The sequence below is a fragment of the Alosa pseudoharengus genome, unplaced genomic scaffold, assembly GCF_046254945.1.
Source record: "Alosa pseudoharengus isolate Yale_2024_CS ecotype anadromous, Long Island Sound unplaced genomic scaffold, YU_APseudo_1.1 YU_APseudo_1.1_scf_3, whole genome shotgun sequence".
In the NCBI taxonomy this organism is placed as follows: Eukaryota; Metazoa; Chordata; class Actinopteri; order Clupeiformes; family Clupeidae; genus Alosa; species Alosa pseudoharengus.
The window spans coordinates 3650923-3659003 of record NW_027468718.1 but is presented as its reverse complement, the minus strand read 5'-3'; the positions used below and the strand labels follow the sequence as shown (position 1 = coordinate 3659003).

General features: G+C 38.3%; 1 long non-coding RNA gene across 1 annotated transcript; it reads right to left on the bottom strand.

Moving 5' to 3' along the window:
- Positions 1-1093: 1093 nt before the first annotated feature.
- Positions 1094-3255, bottom strand: LOC143099534 (uncharacterized). The gene is made up of 3 exons (XR_012981640.1): positions 2988-3255; positions 1935-2080; positions 1094-1242 (listed from the first exon to the last, which is right to left on the bottom strand). It is a non-coding gene; the product is annotated as an uncharacterized LOC143099534 (long non-coding RNA).
- Positions 3256-8081: the final 4826 nt, after the last annotated feature.

The following is an 8081-nucleotide window of genomic DNA, read 5'->3' as shown; positions in this document are numbered from 1 at the left end:
TGCAGTTATTGAAAAGGACATGCTGCTTTTCTCTTCTCCTTCTCCGTGGACCCTGATGATGCTCCTCCACAGCTGCAGCTGCAGCTCATTGACGATGAATGGCGCGGCAAACACCAGCAGCTTTCTCTTGTTGACTTTTACTGCAAGCTGGATAAAGACAAGTTTCCAGAAATGCGAACATTTGCTAAGAAAATGCTGAGCTTATTCGGCTCCACATATTTGTGTGAGCAGACATTCTCTGTCAAGAACTTCAACAAGAACCGATTGAGGTCAAGACTAAGTGACTCCCACACTGTAAAAAAAAACTCTCTGCGTTTACTTAAAAAAACAAGTCAACACATTTCACTAGCTTTTTTGAGTAATTTCAACTTGACAGTGAAGAACTCAAATAATCAAGTTAAATCAACAAATGCTCCCAACTTGAAATATCTAGTAATGCCAACTTAGTATTGTGAGTAAGGTGGACTTACAGTAGGTTAGAAACTCAAAAATTCAAGTTGAATCAAGTGCTTTTTAACTTGAAATATCTAGTAATGCCAACTTAGTATTGTAAGTAAGGTGGACTTACATTAAGTTGGCAACTCAAAAATTCAAGTTGAATCAAAAGTTCTTCCAACTTAAAAAAACAAGTCAACACATTTCACTAGCTTTTTTGAGTAAGTTCTACTTGACAGTAAAGAACTTAAATAATCAAGTTGAATCAACAAATGCTCCCAACTTGAAAATATTTATTAATGCCAACAAATATATTGACTATAACCAAAAACAAGTCTAAATAACAACTCAAAAATCCAAATAGATCAAACAATGTTTTTATTTTTAGCCAGTGTGAACACCCCTGACCTATAGTACCCTCCAGAATTATTGGCACCTCTGCAAACGCTGACTAAAAAGAAGAATATTAAATCATCTTTTGGAAATTGATCTTAATGCCTTAAGTTAAAAAATGAGGGAATATCCAACATATAAGAACACCAATTTTCTTTGTGAATGAATAATGTATCATAAATAAATAAATGTTCTTCCTTAAAATACAGGGGTCTTAAGTATTGGCACCCCATGTCATGCAGGAGTCCGCATAGGTAGGTAGATGGAAGATCCTTGATGTCCTTTAGAACAACAGTCTCTTCCAGGACGATGGCGATATTGGTGACAGTGTCCGGTGCTTTCATGGCGTGGTCGTCTTCAATGACGGTCAAGATTCCAATTTTCATGCCTCTAGTCCTCCTCAGCATCTGCATCCTTGGTGGAAAAGCACAGAACTACATCACTAAATTTGCAAAAAATAAATTAAAAGTTCTCCGCACGTGTGCCTTTTAGCGACCATCTGGTGCAACCAGGCCAGGACAGAAAATGTAAAGAGAAGGAGAGGAACGCCGGTGCAGCTCAGATGTCTTCTTAATTCTTTTTTTACTTAAGGCGAGACACTACAGGTGAATAGGGTAACATTTTTAACTAGCAGATATCACTATGAAACTTTCCCAGTTGTATTACTTATACTCATATTAATGTATTACTTACATTAATATGAGAAAAAAAAGTATTACAAGTTTTCTGTAATTTAGTGTTTACATATGCAAATTAGGCAGTATCTAATTAAATATGCGATCATTTGCATACATTTTAAAACATGTTGAGTTCATCATTAACTGGTGCACCTACTGCATTTCCGAGTTCCCTAATTATGAAGTGTTTGTGCTTCCTACTTTTGTGTGTCGCAAAGTTTTGTACATTGCCAATGCTATGGTCGCAGCCTACAAATGGACAAGTTATAGCTTCACCACGACGTAAATGTCCTCCAAGATGTTTAAAAAACTCCACTGCACTGCAATCACATTGGAATGTACACTATTGACAACTGAATGTAGTTTCGACCTGAGGTGATTTGTCTTTTGCATGGTACCATGCCAAATTAAATTTTAATGTAAGCTTACCTGAAGTCTTAGAGATGCACACGCACTGGGGGTGGAGGCAGAGCCAGCTTTTTCCCTGGTGACCGTGATGAAGCCTGTAATGGGTCAGGAGGGTCTCTCCGGGTGAGAAAATGGACACTCCTTACATTGCATAGCAACAGAAGAGTCTGCAACAACAAGAGTAGAAAATTATTATTTTTTATATAGGTTTGTAGTGCAGTGGACTTTTTTAAACATCTTGGAGGACATTTACGTAGTGATGAAGCTATAACTTGTCCATTTGTTGGCTCTGATCAAGCCAACAAATGGACAAGTTTGTTAATGGACAGCATTTGTTAAGGGAGCGCGATCGGCGAATGTGGGGTTGCCATTGTTTTATGTGCCTGCATTCTATTGACATATGTTGCAGCAAAAAATACATTGCCATTTCATTTTTTTCAACCTATATGCAGCGCCTCTGCAGATCGAGTGGCAGCAGTTGCAAGACATTGCTAAAAACTTTGGGCGGGAGTGAGGTTTAATCAGGGGTTTGGCTTAATCCACAGTGCGATAGCTATCCTCGTTGGCATCCAATACAAAGGTCTTTCTATAAAGGATAATATTTTAGGAACATACATGTTTTCAGCAAAACAGGGAAATAGCTAACCAGACAATTATACTATTGCATTGCCTTGATAATTGAGCTGTAGCAGCTAATTGAGCTGTATGGCTATCACTAGTTGTGGAATTTAGCCACTAACATTAGCTAGCAGGCTAGCTTAGCCTAATAGCTACTATTTCAACAACACCACACTATTTCCAAGAACGTTCCTTGCTGACATCCATTTTACACAAAGTTGTTCCTGAAAGTGAATGTTTTAGGAACATCCTTGTTCAGCATTATCGGTTATGTCTTCCCAGAACATTGCAAGCTTCTACCATTCACAGTCATAACTAGACATCACTAACGTTAGCTAGTGATAGCTGCTAACGGAATGTGGGCAGTCAGATCAGCTTAGCTAAAGCAACACGACACCGAGAAAGACTGACTATCATAACAATTGGATATTGGATAAAACTAAATGCCTTACTTACCTTTGACAATGCTGTTGTCATTTGCTCCACGCTGCATACAGGTAGGGAAGGTGTCTGGCTTCTGTCCTCCTGACAAATTCAAGCTGCAGCCCACAGGTCGCCTTGATACGTTAGGAAACAATGCGCTTGCGCCAACTTGACTAAAAAGTTCAGTGAACTTTGGGAAACTTCTCTCTTATAGATACTTAATTATACAAGTTGAGTCAACTCAGTTTCTTAAGTTTGTTAGGTGAAATTCCCAAATTAGTTGTGAAAACTTGTTATAATGAGTTTTACTACACTATATGATTATTTGAGTTCTGTTTAGTCAGAAAAGTTATTTGGCAGTACTAAAGGCAAGTTGTATTTTTTACAGTGCACTTGCGTGACATTTTACGCATTTCAACCACTGCCCTAAAACCAGACCTGGCCTCTTTACTGAAATCCAGATCTCAGTATCACCCTTCTCATTAGTGTCAGAAAGTTATCTGTTCCTTGATCAATCTGAAATTGAGTATTTTGAACGGTAACATCTGTCACTATCAACAGTGAAAAGCCAAAAAAACATTTATGCACTTGGATTTATGGCACTTATTTTTATTAAACTCTTGAGTAAGATTTGGTTATTACTGTTGATGTTATGAACCTTTAGATGTGACACAAACTATTATTTTCTGAAAGATATTGTAAATGACAAGAGCAAAATTCACTTGTTTTAAGATTTAATAATAACAGACAACTTTGCATTACTCATAACTCCTGTTTTAAATGTTCATGAGATATTTTTAAACTCATGTAAATTTAAGGTATTTCATAGAGTTTGTCCATGTTATCTGACTCCAGATATGAATGAAAGTCAGAATTTGTGTTTTTAGAGTTGTTCACATCTGCCTGAGTGGCTTATATTTGGTTATTTTGTCATTTGAAAAATAAAGATAATTGTGACAATGAAAATTGTTTTATAACAGTGTGTATTTGCATGAAACTTTTGTAGTTAAAAAATGTCCGAACAAACTATTGGCCCGCGGGCATCTTCACTTTATCAAATCTGGCCCTCTTTGCAAAAAGTTTGGACACCCCTGCTTTAGGCCATTATGACATCACAGCCATTCAAGTCTATGGGGGGGGAAATTAGCGTTTCAACATTTTTAATCCCCTATTTCTCAAAAAGTATAAACTTTTAAAAAAATCGGAAATAACAACTCTCTTGCCCCACTCCAGACCTTCAGAACGGTTATTTGAACATAATAAGATGAAGAAGAAGAAGAAGCCAGGAGATTTCGAGATAGTGGATTCCATCCACTATAATTATAAACTAGAGTGCCTTTGTTAACCTCTATATTACACTGAATGCAATGGCTCTTTGTCTAATTACTTACACCTGAGATCTTTTTTTAACTAAGGCTTACTCATAGGTTTGGACCTATAGCCCAATCATATTTTGTATTTTGATTTTATTATTCTGGCGGCTAATCACACAATTTTAAGGTAGTTTGAAAGGGACGGGATTCAAGATAGGCTACTAAGACAGGTCCCTCTTCTGTCTGACTCACCTCAAGTTACCCAATGCATTATAGGCTGGTTTCTGACAGAAATTACGTTTTGTGTTAACATGTAGAAACACAGCCTTTATTTGGTGAATGGAGGTGCAAATTCCTTTCTTTGGTTATTGTCCACGATTCACGATTCAACTGTAGGCTAACCGCCATTGTAAAAGTTTTTAAAACTTTTGTGCCGTCGCCACATTTGAGTGCTACGTTTTGCCTGCGCGATTGAGTGTGCATCTAAATGTAACATGCAAGATGCAACAACCATTTCTAAGAGGCTTATAAACAGGTTCATATCTGACATTACTACTAGCATATGAATGCATTATTTATGTTATAAGACATGTGAAAGAAATGAATGGCTCAGGCACGCACAAATTTAAATAAAAGGACACTACGTTTCACTTTCGCTATCATTGCGAGAAAATAGGCTACAATATGGAAAATGCTTCAAAGTTCCCTTTGAGTCTGATCAGCTCCAATAATTAATTTCCTTAGACAGTGCTACACCTTTCCAACAAATTTTGTGAGAATTGTACCGGTATCTTTTGCAATATTGTTGATAGCCCGCACCGCAGTAGGGTGCAGGAAGCTTTTGATACCTCACGCCACTAACGAAAAACGCAAAACCACCAGGACAAACCACTCAGGGTGTAGGCTACTCTCTCTGGAACCATCAATAGGTCATTAATTTGTGTGTTAATTACATTTGATGGCATTTCAGATGGTGGGGCTTGTTGGTTTCCTGTAGTAGCCTATAGCGTTTTTTTCTTTATTTATTTTTCTATGTCTGAATATTGGGGGGGGGAGACATTTTGGTCACATCGAATATTCTATGGTGACTACGGCCCTGATCGCTTAAGTAGCCTAATGTAGTCTACGGTCATGTGTATCCAAGTGAAACTGACAGCATATTTAATTTATGAGGACTGTATACAAATCAGCTTTTCTGTGTAAGCGATGAAACCTACCTGATATGAAATGGGTGTTGCAAATTCTTGAGTTGCTTGTTGGTGTCCACCCATCTCGCTTGTGAGCAGCCATCCTAGTATCACGCTGAACTTTTTCTTTTGGAAAACAGTACACCTTAATTTGTGACAGTAAATGTGTTCCTGGTCTAAGGGAACACCCAAGCACAGAACAACACGTTCCTCGTTTCGATATTGACATTTTCGCTGAGCAAACACTTCAATGTGTGGCCATTATAATGTATCAGCATGTGCTTTGAAGTTTAAAACCGGAAACCTTCTGAGGCACACTGACGTCAATAATAGGACGCATGAAAATTCCATAGCAAGGGTCAGTGTTGTAGTACTCGAGTCCGAGACTCGAACTCGAGTCCGAGTCATTAGCTAAATTTAGAGACTCGTGACTTGACTTGGACTTGAGCACTGAATGACTCGAACATTCGCACTCGCGATGACTCGTCGAGGACTCAACTTTTTTTTGTGTAATATATCATAAGCAAGCGGCAACATTCTAATCTGAACAATATAGCCTACCCGGAAGTTACATCGAAAATCCGCTAGGGACTGGTCCCAAAAGCGAGCAAATGTCCATAGACTCCCATGTTAAAATGTCCGTTTTCACAGCTTAAATACATGTTTTTAAAGCCTGGTCCCATGGACTTTTATTGTACTTTTCGGTAGTTACCCAGTGCCTGACAACTGTGAGGGGGGTGAATTTTTTTCTAACTCATTAGTTTAGATCACATTTAGATATAAAATATATGATGAATTAAGGGCGTGGTCGGCTTGATTGACGGCTGACGTCGAGGCATACAGCAGCAGACGTTGCCAGCTGAGTGGAAACCCTGAAACTTTGACGTCTCAGCCATGATTTTACACAAAGTTACCACATCCTTTCTGAACATCTTTATTCAGAAAGCTGACATAAAATGGTTTGCTAAGCTATTAATTGAAGCCTACTAACCGACACTTTCAGAAGACTTCGTTCCAGTTTTTTCAGGTAAGTGACATTCATTCCACTACTATTTCACGTAGCACTAGATGCTAGCATTATTTAGCATCGAGTGGTGGGCACTAACGTTAGGCTACGTTAGCGTCAAATCACCTCAAATAAGTTAATGTCGAAAATGATGACCGAACGGCAGAAGCACACACATACATTTAGTTAACTTAAATAAAGTTAACGTTAGTGAAAACCATTGTGCTCCCGTTATGAGTTAGCTTAACGTTGGTCATACTAGCCAGGTGTGAGTCAATGAACAGACAGCTGTAAAGTTAACGTTAGTTCACAAACATACTGGGGCAACAAAGCATGTTCTCGTCAAAAAACCTTTTTTAAATATGCTCTGTGGGAATGCTTAGTCCATTGACAATTTATACAGTCTTTGGGTTGTCACGTTTAAGATAAAAAACGTTTGTTCATATGATAACTTCAGCCGAAGCATTAAAAGGCTTGTTGTCGGCTAGCTGAGGCAAAATTGTGAACCGCTATGAACCATTATACTTTGAACATGGAGCTGTGATAACACGCGACAGCTAGTCACCATAACTGGTGTTAGTTATAACTGACGTTTGAAAGTCTTATTGATGCCATTTATTTGTTAAACACAAATTTGAACTTTGAACACTTCTTGTCTATGCAAAGTTTCCCTGTAGGTGATCCAGACAGGCTGGGTGCTGGAGAGGGCTCTGGACTCCTAACTTCAATTCTCGCCTGTGCAGTCGACACTCAGAGGCATCACTTCAGCACTGATTCCATGGTACTTTGACATTTTTCATACATTTAAATGGAGCAACCTACTGGTTGTATATTCCAGACATTGTTACCATATACTGAACAAACATGAATGCATTTCAGACATTTAGAGTGGCTTTATTGTGAGCAGTCCAGGGCACATCTGTGCAATAACTATCAAAATAATTATCATTAGCATCTTTTGATAAGTCACACACGGAAAGTAGTTGTATTATGCCTTCAAATCAGCAGGTTTTGGTTGGATACAGATTGCATAATTAAACAATATAGCACCAGTGGCTGGCTACTGTTTGACTGGACCTTGGCCTAACTGTTAATAACTACCTCGATAGGGTGTAGATATGAGCTTACACTGTTTCACTGAAAACACAAAAATACAAGAAATTGCTTATTGCCCGCATAAACAGGGCATGTGCAATAGTTGAATACGTGTGTCCTGTCCCCATTCAGCTAAGTGTTCTGTGAGTTTGTTGTTCATTATAAATATTGGGAGTGAGTCTGCAAATCTTACTTCGTTGTTGTCATACATTGCCTCCACAGTCTATGATTGCCACATAAAAAAATATTTTTTTAGCTTAATTTGTGAGCACTTGTTCATAGTTTGCAGTAAGTTCAAAGATGTGACATATGCCAATATTTCTGTTTGCAGATCTGGAACAGTTTGAACATAGGCGGAGTTTGACATTCGAGCCAGGGGGGGCAGACAAAAAATAAATAAATAATTGTAGCAGCTGAGACCTGGCCTACCACTTGGGGAACACCGCATGAGCACATATGGAGAAAACAAACATGCTAAATAATGATAGCCTATATAGAATTACATTGTAACAATTTAACAATTCGT